The sequence below is a fragment of the Ambystoma mexicanum genome, chromosome 12, assembly GCF_040938575.1.
Source record: "Ambystoma mexicanum isolate Mex_15411 chromosome 12, UKY_AmexF1_1, whole genome shotgun sequence".
NCBI classification, from domain to species: Eukaryota; Metazoa; Chordata; class Amphibia; order Caudata; family Ambystomatidae; genus Ambystoma; species Ambystoma mexicanum.
The window spans coordinates 1,163,542,510-1,163,563,841 of NC_090936.1; the positions used below are offsets into that span (position 1 = coordinate 1,163,542,510).

Genomic DNA, 21,332 nt, shown 5'->3' on the forward strand with positions numbered 1-21,332 from the left:
CCTGGCTTAAACCTGTAGAACGATTGTGAACGTATACCTCCATGGTCACCGTTCCTTCACTTTATTAGACCAGACATATGCAGAGGTCTGTTTTTATACCTGTCTGTTGTGAATCAACTTGTATTTGTGGCAGGTATTTATAATTGGCATGCGTTTGTGGTTTTAAATCTTTTTGACAACTCATGAAGTGATGTGATTTATTTCTCGAGTATGTCCAATCAATCAATGATTCCTGCATGAGCTCCAGTACCATTGTTTCTTAGAATTAAATAATTTCTGTCATGAGACACCAGTTTGTGTTTGCACTCCTTTGTAACAAAGTTAGGAGCAATCCATTTAATGAAGTAACCAATTGCCTCTTGAACCCTGACTGATACGCAACATACAACCTCATGGAAAGGGCCCAGTCTTCTAGGTTTTCAAAGGTATAGCTGAAAAATGTTTGCTGGCCACGTCTAGCAAGACTACTGGACGATAGTTAAGTAATGTTACATCTCATTTTTTGTAGATTGGGAGTATATGAGAAAATGTCCAAGAGGGCGGAGTATATCTAGAAGAGAGTATATGGTCGGAAAGCCCTTTTAATAGTTAAGAATGTTTAAATCTTCCTAATGCTTTACCCATGTGTCTTCAGAGATGGGATTTATCAAAGACTATGATTGAGGCTCACTTGAACTGTTTAACAGTTTCCAGACAGATGATAGGTTATGGGAAGCCAAGGAATGAAGCATTAACTCTGAATCCTGAAGCATCTTGCTTTTATACTCTCACCTAATTTGCATCGCTCTGCTTAAACTTCTGAATTATCAATCATTAATTGGGAGCTGTGCAGACGGCTCTCATATCACAACTTGGCTCCATTTTTTCCCCCTCGCGTGAATTAGGCTATCAAACCTATGTTTGTATCATGGAACTTTACATATCCAAGATTTAAAATGTTGGGTTTAAACTTTTTTTTTTTTTTTTTAAAAACAGAAAGCTCTCTGGTGAATACACTTTGCTGAGATCTTCCTTAGACCAATTCAGGGTCAGGACCTCTAAATGAGGGTTAAAATCTCAAGCTGTATATGAGTTCCAAACTAATCTGGTTGTAGTAACATTTATTTCGAACAGTGGAGCCATTCGAACAGGGTTTACAGGGACAGTACTCCATTCTGCCATTGGCAGGCGATCACTATTAGTTCTAAAACCCTGAATGATTTTGGATTTCTCAAAGATTCCCATAGAAACAAACATATAATCCAACACTGAATTTTTACTACACCGTCCCCATGTAAAGTGGGGAGGGATAGCTCCCTGTATGTTGCCATTTAATACCCGAAATCCCTAGGTTTGCATGAGCTCTGTCCAAGCCGGTCCATGACTTATGTGTTCTTTCGAGAGTTATGACCCTATATCACTCTCGAGAAACCCCCTCCCCTTCACAGCAAATACTGTTAAGGTCACCAGAAATTCCAGTATTCATTGAACAGCTAACGGACATCCACATATCCAAAACTGAGGCATATGACCCAGAAATGGATAGTTCTGGCTAAGCATGTGCAAGGCACTGGCATAATGGTACTATATTCCAGTGTCTGACAAACTCCCATTTAAAACCTATATTCATGCCAAAGCTGTTGGCCTTGCAATGGCTCATTTTGGATAGATCTGTACAGGTATGCAAAATATGCCCTAGCCAGGTTTGCAAAAAATGTCACATTGTGTGAAATATTACAAGCTTAGACACATTCACACTTTCGTTTGTGTTACTCTGGGTGCACGGGAGTTTCTGGTGTGAACCAGATATCATTAATGTCTCAAGATTGTTTTTAGAATACGTGGTGCCCACTCTCCACATCAGCAAATATTTTAAGCGGTCAGTCCTTGGATTGCACCAGTCAAATTATGCAAGCAAATCGTGCATCATATACATTTCTGCAATCAGTGAAATGACAGACACACTTTCTGAATAGGTCCACTGCGGTTCCTAAGCAGGAACAGCTTTAATAGGTAATATCAGCTTATCACCTTAAACTAAATACTCTCCCTCCAGATCTTTACATTCCTCCTTAAGCGCTTCGCTAAACAGCGAGCTGGTGGCCAATCTCTGTCCTCAGCAGGTTCCCTCCTATGGAACAGCCTCCCCCCTTCCTCTTCATCTTCATCTTCAGCCAGATCTCCTCAAATTCTGGAAGCTCCTCAAGACTTTCCTTTCACTTCCTCCTTCCATCCCTCCCTCCTAGGCTAAATCCCACAGTTGCTGAGAGTGGTGACCAGGGACCTTATGTGTCTTCCCGGGTCCTGGCTTCCCACACCCAATCGCCCACAGGCTCCACCCCTCCCAGCACTTTGCCTTGGCACCCTCTGGCCTATGTCACCACAGGCCTGCACTTAATTTTTGGCGGCTGACCACTCCAACTAGACACTTATAGCTGCTCACCCCCTAGCACTTCCCTCTTTATACACCTAGTACTTGCCACTCCACCCCTTCATCCCATCGCTCTCTGCACTTGCACGGTCTGAATGCTCACAAGGCCTAGTAGGTCCGCGTCTAGCTTTCCTTGTTATATTTGTTTTTCATTCCCATGCTGCCTCCCCGTTATGCTGTGGGTGGGCGCTTTGAAATACAATTTACTTGATGTACAAGTGCCTTACAAATGCACAATAAAACATAAAAACACAGATAACAATGGATCATTTATGCGCAATGAAGACATTGATTTTACGCTGAAAAAAAAAAGAACGCAAAAGGAAACTGAAGCAGGAAGATAGCTATATGTTTGAACAATATCAAACCACTTTTGTCATGTAGGAAAACTGCAAAAAGCCCTTCTTTTCCAATTACAAAGTCACCATCTTGAAAATAGTAACTTTTCACTTCAACATAGCATTTCAAACTGGTGTTCAGCTTATTATAAAGCATTCCTGTATTTATCAGATAATAAAGCAACACATGGGGAAAATATGTGCCTATGATCACACAACTGCTGTAACCGCAATTAAAAATAGATGCATCATTTCACCAAAATGATATGGAACAAAGACATGACAATGCAACCCTCGATTTCTCAATGCCTGGCAGGAATGGACATGAAATGATCTGCATCACCAATGATGGGCCAATGTCCGCTTTAACAACAATTATTTGAAATGCAATACAATACTGAAGGCATGTGTGAGGAAGGCATGGCATCAACAGGACACTGACACAAAAGTTACAAGTTTCAAAAGCCTATATTGTCTTGGTTTTCAGTGTGTTGGTCCAACTCCTAAATGGCCCCAACGCTAAGATGAGCGTACTCTCGACCAACAAATCATAAAAAAACAATCCTAGTCAGTCTGGTCCAAATTATAAAGCTTATACTAATAGACCTAACCTTGCCCTCCTTCTTAAACAACAAAATGTGTACAAGGAATAATCAAATGAAAAAAGTGTCTCAAAAGGAAATGTCAGAATGGCTCTCAGGAAATGGTTTACAGCTCCCTTTCCCACGTTTGAAGCACGGGGTTACAGAGTTGTGAAAAAGGATAGGTGGACGACACACTGTTCTCCAAGTGACACACTTTAGCTTGTGAGTACGAGTCCTTCAGGTTTCCCTAGCCAGGATCAAACCTGCCAGTTTCACTTGTATCACCCGATAATCGTTACAGGTCTCCCTCAGCCGGGCTCAGACCAGTCTTCTCAAACACAGTTCAACACAGTTCGGTTTTCATAATAGACCCATCAGGCTCCCCTCACCCGAGTCTGGGTCTTCAATGCGCAGTTCACTCAGGCTTCCCTCAGTCGGGCTTGAGCATGTATTGGATTTAAACTCTGCTCACAATCCACATATATCTTTGGCAGACTTCTCTCCTTCGGGCTTGAGCCTCCACACGTTTCTGATCGGCTTCTCACACAGACTTCCCTCAGTCGTGCTTGAGTTCATCCTTTTCCTCACGGTTCCCTTCCCCAAGCTTTCAACACACAAAGCACAGTTTCATTACAATGGTTGAAGGATTTCGAAACTGCAGAGGATTTGGCTAGATCCATGCATGACCACCTGCATGACCATTTCGACTACAGCTAGGCCCGTGCCTATCACACGAAATGTCTCATGGGTAATGTTTCCCTTGCATGTGTCCCTGGGACACATCAAAACTTCTAATTTATCAAGATTCTCTCTTAACTTCATCTTTCTTGCATTCACTTTAAAGTTCATAACACAAGCATTCGGGATCACGGTTCACTTCCTTTTAACCTCCAGCTTCAATTTGCTTTCAGCGCGTTTGCTTTAAAGTTCATCAACACTCCCCTTCGTTCGGAGTTACTTTTGCTATTCGCAGAGCCTTTCAATGCGCTTTGATTCACAGGACCTCTCTCTAGATTTGTATCGCTCTCGCACAATCTTCTTCTCGCTTGACTTCAAACGCGTAACCTTGCTTGTTACCGTTATCACGCATGCCTTTCAGAAACTGGGCTCTCACTACATTCAAGAACTCACCGGCTGGGTTGGGCTTAGCATCTCTGCCTTTTCAGCTAAAGGTCAGGCTTTCCTCGTCGGCGGTCTCACTTCCTCCCCAATACTTTCATTGCCACAGGAGGGGAGCTGGTCACTTTCAGCAACACCAAAGGAATGCGTCCTGTAGCTCTGCAGCTTTGAGCGATGAACCTTATGGGCCCTTTGAAAACTCATTTTTCTCTTGCCAGGCTTTCTCTTGCTCTCTCATGCATTCACCTAGCCCCTTGGCCTTCCGTTTTCCATAGCCTGGTTCTCAACAGCCCTGGCTGAGCCTTTCTTTCTTGTACCTCTCCTCGCTAAGTGTGTCTGTGTGCTCCACCTTTTATCCTGGGCAGAATGGTCAATGTATATCAGTTGTGTGTAGTTAAGGTTGAGTGCCTGGCCCTGCCTGGCCTCATTAATAGGACAGTGCCATTGTAAGGTGCTAGCGTGGGTGTTTCTAGCTTCAGTCCTGTCAGCATAGAGGATCATGGGAGTTGTAGTGTCCCAAGAAATGGGACTGGATAGGGGCTAGATAGGGACAGGGAAAAGGGGGATACCTTATCTCGCCTTCGGTTGTCACTCCCCCACTCTGAGAACCACCTTCCCAGGTGATCCTGCCTCGCTTGTCCGCCACCAGGATCAGTATCCAAAAGCAATGGCCCCACTCTGGTCACCTGAGCACAGGATCCCGGGACTATGGTGTGAAACACCCTCAGGTTTTTCACATATGTTAAACATGGATTGATAATGCCCCAAAACACCCTGCTACCAACTGAACTGATAATCAGATTTGCTAAATTGCAGGGATTACAAAGAAATCCACGGTCCTAGCAAGTACCAACAAGAAGGGTGGTGAGTGCTAAACAGAAATGATGCCCAGGTTTATAAATCACGCCGTCTGGTGACAACGCCTGATTTTTCCACTAAACCACAACCCTCCTAACCAGTCTCTTTAGAGAAAGCGTGCAGTAAAAGCTGGTGTTCAGCTGGTTTCTCAGCTCTCTTAAATTCAACAGGAGTACGATTACATGATTTGCTCAGGATCAAACCGTTTTGCTCCAATAAAGAAGCCGTGATTAGAACGTGGGTCTTGTCATTCCAAAGTTGCCAACTATGGTGTGGTGCTAAATGGCACCTGTCCCTGCTCCCTTTGCTCTAATATTCTAGACTTACTGCAACAGATTATACTGGTGTAAGGTGGATTTCTATGCATTAACACGTTTGACAGATAAGGAAATGCGAGAACAATTAAAGTGATGTGCCCCAGATCAAACACTTTTGCTCAGGTATTGAAGCAAGAATCAGAATTCCTATAATCTTGTTTCAGAATCTGCAGTTTACCCACTCTCTCATTTGCCCACAATTCACTCTTCACAGATGTTCCTGTGGACACACGGGCAGGTGAACATGCACCTGGAAGAGTATGTATATACGATTGTACTGGCAGTTATGGCCACTCTTTCCATAGTGATTAAGACATTCACACTGCAGTAAAATTAACAGACCCTAAACTGAATCCTTGTACTCATACACAAATGAGTGTTTGCTGATGTACCTTCATCCAAGTGGAATGAAAGACATCTGAGGCCAGGATCCCCACTAGGAGGCCTCAAACAAGCCAACACCAGAGCAATTACATGCACAAGTAGTGGATGCATCATAAGGGAAAGACGAGAACCTGCTGCTGAGGGCACAGAGTGGCATGACATCAACTGCCCTAGGCCCTACCAACTAGAATGCCTACCGCTTTAGATACACGCAGATTGGGTTTTGGAGGAACAAACACACCACAACCAGACCACAGACTTGGCACCTATCTCCCCACTTGATGACAAATTGGAAATGAAATGGCCATTAGTACAACACTGTTTAGTGACCAGGAACAGAGGCCTGGACACTGGAGGAAGAACAGTACAGCAGCAGCCCCATGCTAGCAATAGAGAACATCTGCGCAATTAAAGAGGGGCATAGTGCACAGCGCAGATCAGAGGGCAAGGTCAAATCACTAGAGGGTCAAGGAGTTTGGCAGCTGATAAGCAGGTGCGCACAGCTTCAGGGCTGGTATACACTCTGCTTCCGGTAAGGTAGAATGAGCTACAGCCCCACCAGTCTTTACACCCATCACCACAAAGGAATGGCTCGAACATCATCATGAAGGTCCGCAACGGTATTACAATTCTGCATCCCAAAATGAAACCGATAGGATAGCTTAAAGAAAGGAACAACCCCCTTAACCCCAAAGCAAAGAGCCCACTTAAAAAGACCCCTCTCCACACAAAACAACATGGTTATCAAGTGAAACCCCTAAATTAGCAGAGTATTTAGAGGCAGCACAGACTCCATCAAACTAAACAGGACAACTTTAAAATTTGGTAAACAAAGAGGGCGGACAAGTTGCCACGTTTTTAATTTGCACCAGGCTCAAAAACAGCGAAACAAACTTACGCTTAATAACGGATAAGCAGAGACCAGTTTCTCTAATTTTGCCTGGCACCAACATTTTGGCACCAGCAACTTTGTACTAGCCTCCTACCTACCCAACACCCCTTCTACCACCAACGAATGACCAATAGAATATAATTTACCAATAGCAAAGGCCCACTCCAATCTCGCAATTATGGTAACTTCATGAGACAAGAAGTTATTACTGAGCACAGCACCTGTGGTTTAGAGATGTACGTGCCCTTACGTTTCAAATACATTCTGCATAGAGAGGATTTTTTCATTCAGACACCTGTTATTTTACAGTGCAACGAAGCTGATAAAACCGCACAAACCAGCACTATGTGTTAGTAAAAGAGCACCCAGCCACCAAAAACATACTTCCACAGTGGGGTAATGGCGAAATCAGAAATACACTTCGTACCATTGTGAGACGAGGTCATCACAAACATCATCCATGACAGACCGACAAAGCGAAGTAGACGACTCGCCCAATGCTCAGCAACACACGTAGCGAAGACCGCGTCACCGTCCAGGAAGGTTCTTCCTGATGAAGCACCACTGCACAGCTGGCAACCTCAGCTCCTGCCCATAGCCAACTGCCTAGAGTGCAATCCGCCACAGCCATTCTAGATGTAAACATTCCACATTCCATGTACATTCTACCCATCAGGTAAGACACTGCAGGGCCCTCTCTTATCCTCACTCTTCCACAGAGCTCTGATCCCCGGGACACTGAACTCGCTGTATCTCAAAGGTTTAATACCATTGGCAGACGCCTCTGTTACCCAGGCTCACCATGAGGTTGCAGTCTCCCTGTAGCGGGTTTGGAAGACGCACATTCTTTGACTCAACATTCACTCACTTATTCACACACATTGCATGATAGGATCAGAAGTGACCTTCCCGTACATTTTTATATCCCCCTGCAACTGTTCCAAATAGGCATAGGGAAATGATGTTTTCCCCCTTGTGCTTTGCAAATTACACCTCTTTTGAAAATCGGATATACTTGAAAATGCCCAGAACACACTTTCCACCCTCTGCCTTGCGCAGCTGTACATTTGGCGGGAAAAGAGCACCTCAATGTGCACAACTATGATGCATGCACAAATTGAAATGGCCTGTCTGCACGGTTCAACACCTTTTTGGTGCAAGTTAAGCGAATGAGCATCCCATCAGTTGCACAAAACACGTTTTGAAAATCGTGGCACGATGGTTCATCCCCATTGATCACTTCTTTACGCTGCAAGTTGATTTTAGAGTGTGTGGTTCGAGGTGTCAGAGGGGAATTAGGAATGGGAAAGGACACGGGGGAAGAAAGGGGTGCATGGGGTTTTTACTGTTTCTGCAGTCACTAATCCCAGATTTGCTCACGAGCAGGCATTGTGTTAAATAGCATTAGCTCCAGAGCAGATACTGTGATTGGAATCTTTAGCCCCAGAGTACGTACTGTGCATGCCATCATTGTCGCAGAGCAGGTATTGGGTATGTAGTTATAAGCCCCAGGAAATGTGTTCTGTCATATGTAACGGATTAGAAGGTATTTTATCAAACGTCATTAGATCCAGGACAGATAATGTGTCTGGAATCGGTATCCCAGAGCAGGTACTGTGTCTGTAATTATTTGCCCCAGGGCAGTTACAGCTGATGCGCAGGTACGCACTGTATCGAAGTCATTAGCTCTAGAGCAGGTATTGTGTCTGCACGTATTCACTCCAGCCAGAAGACGCGCTGGGCCTTTTACCATTAGCGCTAGAGAAGGTAGTGTCTACTGCTATTCATCAGGGTGTTCTTTCTGTGTCTGCAGCCATTAGACCTAGAACAGACACTGTGCCTGCAATTATTATCCACAGAAGGGTCCTTAGTCCACGATGAAGCACCAAATGTGAACCTTGAGAAATCATTACTTTCAGAGTAGGCACAGGAACTGGAGACAGTGCACGTCTGCAATCATTAGTCCAGGGGAATCATTATTTTCAGAGTAGGCATTGGAACTGGAGACACTAGCACGTCTGCAATCATTAGCCCAGCGGAACCATTACTTTCAGAGTAGGCACTGGAAATGGAGACAGTAGCACGTCTGCAATCATTAGCCCAGGGGAACCATTACTTTCAGAGTAGGCACTGGAACTGCAGACAGTAGCACGTCTGCAATCATTAGCCCAGGGGAACTATTACTTTCAGGGTAGGCACTCGAACTGGAGACAGTAACTTTCAGAGTAGGCACTGGAATTGGAAACAGTAGCACGTCTGCAATCATTAGCCCAGGGGAACTATTACTTTCAGGGTAGGCACTCGAACTGGAGACAGTAGCACGTCTGCAATCATTAGCCCAGGGGAATCATTACTTTCAGAGAAGGCACTGGAACTGGACAGTAACTTTCAGAGTAGGCACTGGAACTGGAGACAGTAGTACGTCTGCATTCATTAGCCCAGGGGAATCATTACTTTCAGAGTAGGCACTGGAACTGGAGACAGTAGCACGTCTGCAATCATTAGCCCAGGGGAACCATTACTTTCAGAGTAGGCACTGGAACTGGAGACAGTAGCACGTCTGCAATCATTAGCCCAGGGGAACCATTACTTTCAGGGTAGGCACTGGAACTGGAGACAGTAGTACATATGTAATCATTAGCCCAGGGGAATCATTACTTTCAGAGTAGACACAGGAACTGGAGACAGTAACTTTCAGAGTAGGCACTGGTACTGGAGACAGTAGCACGTCTGTAATCATTAGCCCAGGGGAATCATTACTTTCAGAGTAGGCACTGGAACTGGAGACAGCATCATATATGTCACTTACACTAGAGCAGGGTCTGTGTAGCAGCTGCACAGCAGTTACTGCGTCTGAGAGCATTAGCCTGCGCAGGTATTATTAGATATGTAGTCACTTACACCAGAGCAGGGTCTGTGTGGTAGAGGCACAGCAGTCACTGCCTCTGCGGGCATTAGCCTGTGCAGGTATTATTAGATATGTAGTCACTTACACCAGAGCAGGGTCTGTGTAGCAGCTGCACAGCAGTTACTGCGTCTGAGAGCATTAGCCTGTGCAGGTATTAGATATGTAGTCACTTACACAAGAGCAGGGTCTGTGTGGTAGAGGCACAGCAGTCACTGCCTCTGCGGGCATTAGCCTGTGCAGGTATTATTAGATATGTAGTCACTTACACCAAAGCAGGGACTGTGTAGTAGCTGCACAGCAGTCACTGCCTCTGCGAGCATTAGCCTGTGCAGGTATTATTAGATATGTAGTCACTTACACCAAAGCAGGGTCTGTGTAGTAGCTGCACAGCAGTCACTGCCTCTGAGAGCATTAGCCTGTGCAGGTATTATTGGAAGAGGGTGTTCCGAAGTTTGGAGGCTAGGACAGGGAAGCTAGTGCCTCCCGCTTTTTGGAGCTTAAACCTAGGGATAGTAAGGCACTGAGTCTGAGCAGTTCTTAGTGGACGGGCAGTGGAGTGGCGCAAAAGCCGACTGCAGAGATAGATCGGAGCCTTGTTGGCTAGGCATTTGTGCGTGAAGGCAAGCATTTTTAGGGAAATTCTCTGCTTCACGGGCAACCACTTTAGGCTAGTTCTGGCTTCTGAGATGTGGTGGTTACGAGGGATGTTCAGGGCCGCTCGAATTGCATTGTTCTGGGTGGTTTGGAGTTTGGACAGGTTTTCTTGGCTGGTGCCTAAGTATAGAGCACTGCAGTAATCTATTTTTGCCATGATAAGTGTTCTCGCTAGTGTGATGCTATTGTGGGTGGTGAGGAATGGTCTGCAGGCTGAAATGAGTTTGCACGTGTAGGCAGAGGTGGACCTGACTGCATTAGTTTGTCTTGACAAGGATAAGGTGGAATCCAGGTAAAAGCCTAGTGTTTTAGTGTCTTTCGAGACTTGTATGGAGTTGCCGTCTATGATGAATGACTGATAGGAAGGCTCAAGTTTGCTCAGGCGTTGTGATGTACCCAGGATAAGTAGCTCCGTCTTATCGTCGTTCAGACATAGCTGGTGCTGGGCCATCCAGGCTTGGATGACCAAGTAGACGTCATTGAGGGCCTTGGTGTCAGCAAGATAATCACCAGAGATGGGAATGAGTATCTGGTTGTTGTCCGCATAGTTGGTGTAGGAGAAACCCAGATAATCAAGCACATCAAAGAGTTGTTTCGTAAAGATATTGTAAAGAGTAGGTGACACGCAAGAACCCTGAGGAACACTGCAATGAATAGGGGAGGAATCTGCGGCAGCGGAAGGTGCAAAGACCCTCATAGATCTGTTGCTCAGGAAGGATTCGATCCAGGCCGCTGCGGAGGGAGAGAAGTTGGCAGCAGAGTGGAGGTGCCTGCAAAGGATCTGGTGGTTAACCAAATCAAATGCGGCGGAAAGGTCGAGGAGTAATAGTATTGCTAATTTGCCCTTGTCCTTCAGGACTTCGATCTGGGTTTTTAGGTTTAATAGAGCCGTTTCGGTCCCATGTCTGGGCCGAAATCCGGATTGTCGTAGACCTAACAGATTGTTTGATTCAAGGTAGTTTTGGATCTGCAGGTAAGCTGCACGGTCCAGTATCTTCAGCAGAAATGGTACTGTAGTAATAGGTCGGAAGTTCGTGGGTCTGCTTGGGTCAAGGGAAGGTTTTTTTAGTAGCGGGATCACCCAGGCGTCTTTAAGGTTGTCCGGGACAATACCTGTTTCAAAGGATGAGTTAATGAAGGCTGTAATGAATGGGGCTAAGTCATGGGCGGAGTCCTTAATGATGGGAGCTGGGCACGGGTCACCTTGGCAGTTGGATGGTTTCATCCTGAGGATGATGATTTCTACTTCGGTGACAGTGAGCGGTGCGAAGGTGAAAGGTTTGATGTTGGCAGAGTTGGAGAGGGTGGGCCTAGTAGGGGAGAGTGAGCGGTTGTCATGCCTCAGGCAGTCCTGCTTTTCTTTTATTTTAGATTGGAGCATAGAGATTTTGTTTAGGAGGGCTGCTTGAATGTTAGCACACCATTTGCTGTCTTTCGTGCAAGTGTCTGGCGGGGAGACTGGGGTTTCGAGCTCTTTTAGGACTCTAAAGAGTGCCTTGGAATTAGAGGCGGCTTGCATGATACGATTATTAAGCGATTCTTTTTTAGCAATGATGATGGCGTCTTTATAAGTGAGGGAGGCGAGGAGGAAGCCGTCTTTATGCTCATCAGATGGGTGGCTTTTCCAACGGTTTTCCGCGCAGCGTTTGGCTTTGCGGAGGATAGCGGTGGAGTGAACCATGAGTTGAGATGTGCTCGTGGTTTAGCCTTCCTAGGTTTGATTGGTGCTATAGTTTCAATAGCCGTGAGCATCGTTTGGTATGGTTTGGTATGTAGTCACTTACACCAGAGCAGGGGGTGTGTGGTAGGTGCACAGCAGTTACTGCCTCTGCGAGCATTAGCCTGTGCAGGTATTATTAGATATGTAGTCACTTACACCAGAGCAGGGGGTGTGTGGTAGGTGCACAGCAGTTACTGCCTCTGCGAGCATTAGCCTGTGCAGGTATTATTAGATATGTAGTCACTTACACCAGAGCAGGGTCTGTGTAGCAGCTGCACAGCAGTCACTGCCTCTGCGAGCATTAGCCTGTGCAGGTATTATTAGATATGTAGTCACTTACACCAGAGCAGGGTCTGTGTGGTAGGTGCACAGCAGTTACTGCCTCTGCGAGCATTAGCCTGTGCAGGTATTTATAGATATGTAGTCACTTACACCAGAGCAGGGTCTGTGTGGTAGAGGCACAGAGGTTACTGCCTCTGAAAGCATTCCAGAGCCTGAACTGTACCGCAAATGAGCTTCGGAGCAGCTACTGGGTCTGCAATACCAACTGCCCCGTGTCATTTCAAAAGAAGAGGTTTAGAAAGTCACGTATTTACCATTTGTAACTTCAATATGCCAGGAGTACAATACAAGGAATGGCCGCTTCAGCCTCTTACTTCACCCAGCATTCCCAGAGGTTGCCAATGGGCTCCCCTTGCCACTAACAACAACAGACGGGTGGGACGGGCACTCACCTGACGCTGCCCGGAAAGCGAAAAGGAGCTTCTGGTAAAGGAAAGCTTTAGGTTGCTTTCATTATCTAGTGACACACAGCCTTAAAGTTCCTACGAGAGCCGATAGCATGGTGTGCTTGTTTAAAAGTTTGCCGACACTTCCTGAAATGCCTTTATGGCGTAAGGTGTCATGACGTCTGAACGTTTTTCACGTGGGACGTGTACGTGTACCTGCGTAGGGAAGAGAATCATGGGTTGGGCAGTTCGTGGCGCTTCGAGGCCTTGAGTTTCGGAGGCGGTAGACGGAGTGCGGGCCCCCGGGGGTTTGGGGTTTGAAAGTTGGAGTGCGGTCGGGCTGTTGAGGGGTGTTGCGCGGGTGGCGGATGCGATTAGTAGTGGCGGGAGAAGCGGAGCTGGGGTCGGGGAGTGAGTTGGTGGGGGGCGTTTGTTTGTGGTGGGGTGGCTGTTGGTGTGGATTGGCTGGGTGTGGTTTGTGGTAGGGTGGCTAGTGGTGCGTGTGGTAGTGTGGGTGTCGCTTGGGTTAGTCGCGGTGGGTTGGCGGCAGCGCGCGGTGCCTCGCCTGAAGCGCATGTGTAGGCGTACGGGCTGGGGTCTCGCGGGTCTGCGCGCCGGGCTCCCTGGGTGGTGTGAGTTTGGGGTGTAGTGTCTGTTGGTGTGGATTGGTGGGGTGTGGTTGTTTGCGGTGGGATTGCGGGTGGCTGGTGTTGGATTGGTGGGGTGTGGTAGTTTGCGGTGGGGTGGCAGGTGTTGTTTTGGGGTAGTAGTTTGTGGCTGGAGGTTCGTGTGTGGGTGTCGCTTGGGTTAGTCGCGGTGGGTTGGCGGCAACGCGCGGTGCCTCGCCTGAAGCGCATGTGTAGGCGTACGGGCTGGGGTCTCGCGGGTCTGCGCGCCGGTCTCCGGGCTCCCTGGGTGGTGTGTGTTTGGGGTGTAGTGTCTGTTGGTGTGGATTGGTGGGGTGTGGTTGTTTGCGGTGGGATTGCGGGTGGCTGGTGTTGGATTGGTGGGGCTTGGTAGTTTGCGGTAGGGTTGCAGGTGGCAGGTGTTGTTTTGGGGTAGTGGTTGTTTGTGGCTGGAGGTTCGTGTGTGGGTGTCGCTTGGGTTAGTCGCGGTGGGTTGGCGGCAGCGCGCGGTGCCTCGCCTGAAGCGCATGTGTAGGCGTACGGGCTGGGGTCTCGCGGGTCTGCGCGCCGGTCTCCGGGCTCCCGGGGTGGTGTGAGTTTGGGGTGTAGTGTCTGTTGGTGTGGATTGGTGGGGTGTGGTTGTTTGCGGTGGGATTGCGAGTGGCTGGTGTTGGATTGGTGGGGTGTGGTTGTTTGCGGTGGGGTTGCGGGTGGTTGTGTGGAAGTGTGGCCTGTGTGTTGATTGGTGTAGGTGGTGCACATCATCCTTTAGGATGGGGAAGCGCCTGCGTGGGTCCGCCCACGCGTTCGTTAATTAAGAAGAAGAAGAAGAAGAAGGAAGAGAATCATGGCGGCCCTGAGCAGAGGAGGAAGAGAGGGGGGCGCACGCAGTTCGTGGCGCTTCGAGGCCTTGAGTTTCGGAGGCGGCAGACGGAGTGCGGGCCCCCGGGGGTTTGGGGTTTGAACGTTGGAGTGCGGTCGGCGTGTTTCGGGTCGGTGGTCGGGCTGTTGAGGGGTGTTGCGCGGGTGGCGGATGCGTTTAGTAGTGGCAGGAGTAGCGGAGCTGGGGTCGGGGAGTGAGTTGGTGGGGGGCGTTTGTTTGTGGTGGGGTGGCTGTTGGTGTGGATTGGCTGGGTGTGGTTTGTGGTAGGGTGGCTGGTGGTGCGTGTGGTAGTGTGGGTGTCGCTCGGGTTGGTCGCGGTGGGTTGGCGGCAGCGCGCGGTGCCTCGCCTGAAGCGCATGTGTAGGCGTACGGGCTGGGGTCTCGCGGGTCTGCGCGTCGGTCTCCGGGCTCCCTGGGTGGTGTGAGTTTGGGGTGTAGTGTCTGTTGGTGTGGATTGGTGGGGTGTGGTTGTTTGCGGTGGGATTGCGGGTGGCTGGTGTTGGGTTGGTGGGATGTGGTTGTTTGCGGTGGGGTTGCAGGTGGCTGGTGTTGTTTTGGGGTAGTTGTTGTTTGTGGCTGGAGGTGCGTGTGTGGGTGTCGCTCGGGTTGGTCGCGGTGGGTTGGCGGCAGCGCGCGGTGCCTCGCCTGAAGCGTATGTGTAGGCGTACGGGCTGGGGTCTCGCGGGTCTGCGCGCTGGTCTCCGGGCTCCCTGGGTGGTGTGAGTTTGGGGTGTAGTGTCTGTTGGTGTGGATTGGTGGGGTGTGGTTGTTTGCGATGGGTTTGCGGGTGGCTGGTGTTGGATTGGTGGGGTGTGGTAGTTTGCGGTAGGGTGGCAGGTGGCAGGTGTTGTTTTGGGGTAGTAGTTGTTTGTGGCTGGAGGTTCGTGTGTGGGTGTCGCTTAGGTTGGTCGCGGTGGGTTGGCGGCAGCGCGCGGTGCCTCGCCTGGAGCGCATGTGTAGGGCGTACGGGCTGGGGTCTCGCGGGTCTGCGCGTCGGTCTCCGGGCTCCCTGGGTGGTGTGAGTTTGGGGTGTAGTGTCTGTTGGTGTGGATTGGTGGGGTGTGGTTGTTTGCGGTGGGATTGCGGGTGGCTGGTGTTGGATTGGTGGGGTGTGGTTGTTTGCGGTGGGGTTGCGGGTGGTTTGTGTGGAAGTGTTGCCTGTGTGTTGATTGGTGTAGTTGGTGCACATCATCCTTTAGGATGGGGAAGCGCCTGCGTGGGTCCGCCCACGCGTTCGTTAATTAAGAAGAAGAAGAATCATGGCGGCAGGAGGACAGCACGCGGAAAGATGTGCGAGTTGTAGCCCGACGGGGTCAGGCGTTTGGGAGGGGGGCGGAGAGCGAGCAGCGAGCTGATGTGGCGGGGGCTGCGTGGGCTGCGCGCCGGGGGACGGGTAGAAAGGGACACAGCAGTTTGTTGTGGGTAAGTGTGTGCTGGGTGTCCTTACTCGCTGCGCTGGTATGAGTGGGATGGGCAATAATCGGGGGGAAGGCGGCAGGACGGGGGCATCGCGTTAGGCCTGCTCGGGATGATGTTTCCAGCAGCAAGGGTACCCTTGGGGCCGCAGTGGTTGGTGGTGGTGTGCCTGACAAGGGGGCCCTTAGGACTGGAGGGGGGAGAAGTGGAAGAAGGGTTGCAAGGGTGATGTTGGTGGGAAAGGGATATTGGGTGAGGGTGGTGGTTGCCAGTGATGATAGTGGGTTGCTGCTCGTTAGTAGCTCCCCTGTGGATTGGAGGTTTGAGGGCAGTGGGGGTTCTTGTGGTGGGCAGCAATGTGTGGGTGGGTGTGAGTCTGGGATTGGGCACATGGAAGCTGAGTTGGATTGGCAGGTGGTTATAAAGTCGGCAAAGCTCGATCAGGATCTTGGTGGAGTTAGCCCTTTTATGGTGTCAGTAAAGGGATTGGATCTGTGCAGTCTGTCCAGGTGATCAGTGGGGGCGCAACTGTTGGTTAAAGGTGTGGGTGAGGTGACCAGGAACATGGCACTGGATTTGGGTGGTTTTGGGAGGCACCCTGTTTCTGTGTCAGAACAGGGTGGTGCTGTGTGTAAGGGGGTGACAAGGAGATTGTGAGTAACTTGATGGAGTTGGGGTTTTTGGTGGTGTGGTGGTTGGGGTATCGAGTGAAGCCTTATGTTCCAACCCCTCTTTGGTGCTATGTCAGGAGTATGGCCATGTGGCGCAATCTTGTAGGAAGGACAGGAAGTGTGGTGGTCCCCATGATAACAAAGATTGTGTTTCGGTGTGTATGCCAAGTGCTGCAATTGTGGTGGTGAAAATGTTGCTTCCTTTAGGGGGTGTGTTACTCAGGTGGAGGCCTGAAAGGTTGTGAATACAAAGGAGAGCCATAACATCAGTTATGCTGCAGCAGTTCAGGAGGTGCTGGTGATTGTGACGGGTAGTCCTGGTGAATCAGGGGGAGGTGGGGGAGGTTCAGCCTTTGGGTGATGGCGGGGGGTGATGGGTGGGGTTGTTAATATCGGAATGGCAGATTTGCTGTGTTTTATTATTGCGGTTATCAATATGATGGCTGAGTGTCAGTCAAAATCTGACAGGTTGCAGGCAGTGGTGAGGGCTGCGGAAAAGCATTTGAAGATTGGATATCACGGATAGGGATGTCCATAGGTTGTTGAGTGGTGGTGACGTCGCCCCTGAGAGTTCAGGGGTCTGAGGTTGGGGCAATGGAATGCTAGGAGTCTGTTGGCGAATGGGCAGTAGTTGGAGTTGTTGATGGTGGGTGATGTTGATGTATGTGTTCATGAGACGTGGTTGAGAGAGGGTATTGATTTCCACTTTCCAGGGTATGTGTTGTTTAGGAAGGATAGAGTGGTGGTCGTGGGGTCTCCATTTTGGTGAAAATTGGTATTTAATATTTTGTTCTTGAGTTTGGTGGGGAGTTGGAGATCATTGGTGTGAGGTTGTTTGTGGGCGATGGTGTATTGGTGGTTTTGAATATTTATAATGTGTAGGCCTCTTGATGTGGGGGCATTGCAGCGTGCCTTGGGGCAAGGCCGCAGGTATGTTTTTTTTTTGTGGTGACTTTAACTGTCACAATACACTGTGGAATAGTCCTGTGACATATGTCAATGTGGCTAGTCTTGAGATGCTGGCTGATGATTACAGGCTTGTTTTATTGAACTCGCCATGGCATACTAGGACTGATGTTCATACAGGTATGAGGTCTTGTCTGGATTTGACCTTGGTATAGGCTCAGTGTGTGTGGAAATTGAGGACGGATGGGGAGTGATCATGGTCTATTTCTGTGGAGGTAGATGTCGGAGTGGTGAAGTTGCCAAGTCCTGCCCAGAGGGGTTGTAACTTCTGTAATTTGGATTAGGTGAAGTTTGGGGAGGGGTGTAGCAGGTATAAGTGTGGTGGGGGCAGGTGGTGCCCAAGGGGTGGGGGCGCTGATTACTGTGGATGAGTTGGATTTGGCTCTGGTAGGCGTCTTTCGGAGTGTTGTGGCAGACCTGGCCCCTGCCCGGGTTAAGCTCGTCCGGAAACCTAAGGTCCCATGGTGGTCATCGGACTGTACAGTGGCTGTTGAGGATAGGAAGAGGAAGCCCACGGAAGGCCATGCATTCTAAAGTGGTGGCAGACATAGTTTATAAAAAGGCTAGGGCACTGGTTCAGAGGGTGATTCGGCATCATAAGTGGGTGTATTGGATGAATTTTTGGGGTACTCTCTCTCTGGTGACACTTGTTTGTGGCGGTTGTAGGCGAGGTTTTGGCGTATGACGGGGCAGGCAAGGGGTGGATCTGGGATTACGGTTAGGGGGTGTGATGTGGTGGATGATGGTTGTAAAGCGGAGGCACTGGGTGAGTATTTTCCCAGTTTGCACAACACAGAAAACTATTCTCTGGTATCTGGTGTCCAGGCGGATGATGTCAGATTTTGTGGTTGTTAATCACGGTGTGCTGAATGCTGTGGACAAATGGACGCCCTGTATGGATATCTCCTTCACTTTGAGTGATTTGCAGGCTGCGCTGAAGGGGCGATGGGGTTCTAGTCCAGATGAGGATGGGGTGCGTTTTATTTGCCAATGTTTGCTGGAGGTGTTGCGGCTGTTTAATGTAGTGTGGGGTAGCGGTACATTGCCTAGGGGGTGGAAGAGGGCTGTCATCCTGCCAATACTGAAGCTGGGGTTTTCTGTAAGGTGATGGAAAAAGATTGTGTTTGGCCACGTGGTGCCCTTTTTGGAGTCGGAGCAGCAGCTGAGTATGTTTTAGCAAGGGTTCTGTAAATTTAGATCAGTGATGGATGCTGTGGTTGCATTGGTGACAGATGTGGAAGAGACCTTTTCCTGTCGGGAGATGGTGGGTGCGATCTTAGTTGATCTGGAGACGGTTTACGATATATGGTGTGGAGGGATGGGTTCCTATTCATGCTGAGAAAGGTGTTAAGGGGAAAATGTATTCTTGGGTTAAGGATTTTCTGGGTAATATTTATTTATATTTATATAGCGCGCAAGAAGCCCAGGGGCATTGAGGCGCTGTTACTTGCAATAACTTAGTTACATGGTACAGGCATGAAAGCGATTGTTAACACATTATGAATACTACAAGATATCGTACTGTTGGAGATATTGCATTGGGACGTATATTATAACATATATGATAAGTATTCGTGCAGGTGTGTCGGGTCTTATGTGAAGAGGGTAGTTTTCAGAGTTTTGCGGAAGGTGGTGAGGGAGGCCTGCCCTCGGATAGTGGGAGGTAGGGCATTCCAGTGAGTGGGCGCGAGATAGGGGAAGCTGGATCCGCCCGCTTTTACTCTTTTTACTAGTGGCACCAAGAGCATGTTGGTGTACGGTGATCTGGTTGGCCTGGTAGTGTAGACGGGGTGGATCCTTTGAGAGAGGTATGCTGGAGCAGTGAGGTGAATGCACTTGTGGGTCAGTGTCAGGGTTTTGAATACAATCCTTTCCTTTATTGGGAGCCAGTGGGCTAGTTTTTCGGCTTCAGAGATGTTCTCTTTTAGCAATGCCTTGGGCTGCCCGGAGAGCATTGTTCTGTATTACTTGTAGTCTCTCTAAGTTTTTGTTGGAGGTTCCTAGAAAGAGTACGTTGCAGTAGTCTAGCCTAGAGCCGGTGATGGCTCTGGCTATGTTGGTGCAGTTCTCTTTGGAGAGAAAGGGTCTGACTGCGTTGATAAGTTTGGCATGATATGCAGCTGCTGAGGCTATTGCGCTGACTTGTCTATCCATGTATAGGCTGGAGTCCAGGTAGACTCCCAGAGTTTTGACAGAGTCGGAGACTGGAATTTTAATGGAGTCAATGGTGAAGTGGCTGAATTGGGCATCTAGATTTTTTAGTGTTTCGGGGGAACCTACCAGGAGGAGTCCCGTCTTGTCAGAGTTGAGGCATAGACCGTTGTCTGCCATCCAGGCTTGGATGGTGTTGTAGAGGTTGTTGAGGGTCAGGGAGTCAGTGTCATATTTCCCTGTGAGAGTGAGGAGGATCTGCGTGTCGTCGGCATAGTTGGTGTAGGATATGCCCATAGCGTCGAGGATGAGGAAGAGGGGTCGTGTGAAGATGTTGTATAGGGTGGGGGAGAGACAGGAGTTTTGGGGTACACCACAAAGTATAATGGTTGGTGATGCGGCGGCTAGGTCAGAGAATACTTGCATGGTTCTGTCTTGTAAGAAAGAGGTAATCCAGGCTGTGGCCTCTGGGGAGAATTTGGCAGTGGAGGGAAGGTGGTGGCATAAGACACTATGATCCACGAGGTCGAAGGCTGCGGATAGGTCAAGGAGTAGGAGAAGTGCTGGTTTACCCAAGTCTCTAGCATCGTCCATCTGGTATTTCTGGTCAAGTAGGGCGGTTTCGGTCCCGTGTCTGGGGCGGAAGCCAGATTGGCGCAGTCCAAGGAGTTTGTTCTCTTCAATGAAGTGCTGGACCTGCAGGTAGGCTGCTTTGTCCAATATTTTGAGGAGGAATGGGACAGTGGTGATGGGTCTGTAGTTGTTGGGGGAGGTGGGATAGAGAGTTGGCTTTTTCAAAAGAGGGCGTACCCAAGCTTCCTTGAGGGAGGCGGGGATTTTCCCTGTGGTAAAGGAGGCATTCACAAAGGCTGTTAGGAAGGGAGCTAGCGCTTCCGTGCAGTCTTTGATAATGGAGGCTGGGCATGCGTCACCTTTGCAGTTAGAGGGTTTGATGTTCCTCATTATGTTGATGATGTCTTTTTCTTGAATGGGTTTGAAGGAGAAGGGTAGGGGGGGGATCCGGGGCAGGTGGTGGGATGGGGATATGGTTATTGGGTAAGGCTTGTTTAGTGGCTAGTTTTTTGTTTTGAGGAGGCTTAATTTGGTTAGCATGGCCGTTTGTATCTCATCACACCAGTCTTTGTCTTTGGTGAAATTCTGGGGGGCAGGAGTGGGTGTCTCGAGCTCCCTGAAAATGGCGAAGATTTCTTTTGTGCTAGATTGGGCTTCCGAGATTCTGTATTCAAAGGATTTGGCCTTTGCTTGGGTGATTGCCTTTTTGTATTTGGTGGATAGGGCTTTAAAGATCATCTTGTCTTTTTCAGAGTGGGACGTTTGCCACTGTGTGAGTGCGGCTTTTTTCTCATTTCGGAGTGTGAGGAGGTCAGGGGTGAACCAAGTTGGAGTGGGTAGTGGGTTTGGATTTGCGAGGTTTGAGAGGGGCAATGGAGTTGATAGCTGCTTTAATGGCAACATCATAGGTTGTTGCGAGTGTTTCTGGGTCTGATGAAAAAGGTGGTCTGAAGGCTGGGCCTTGGAGGAAGGGCAGTAGCCTTTCCTTCGTGAGCTGGTGGGAGCTTCTGGCGAGGCAGGGTGGGAGCGGTTGAGGTGAGGGGGCAGCAGGGGAGCTAGTGGTGAGGATGCTAAAGGTGATGATGTGGTGGTCAGACCATGGGGTGGGATTGTTTCCTGTGATGAGTGGGCAGT

The 21,332-nt window shown here is 48.9% G+C and overlaps 1 protein-coding gene across 1 annotated transcript in view; it reads right to left on the minus strand.

Annotated features, from left to right (window-relative positions):
• TBK1 (TANK binding kinase 1) overlaps positions 1-13,061 on the minus strand; it is an 814,893-nt gene extending 801,832 nt beyond the window's left edge. The window contains exon 1 of the mRNA XM_069629775.1: positions 12,919-13,061. The gene's annotated coding sequence lies outside the window, so the exon portion shown is untranslated. The remainder of the gene's footprint in view (positions 1-12,918) is intronic.
• Between the last annotated feature and the right edge of the window lie 8,271 nt (positions 13,062-21,332).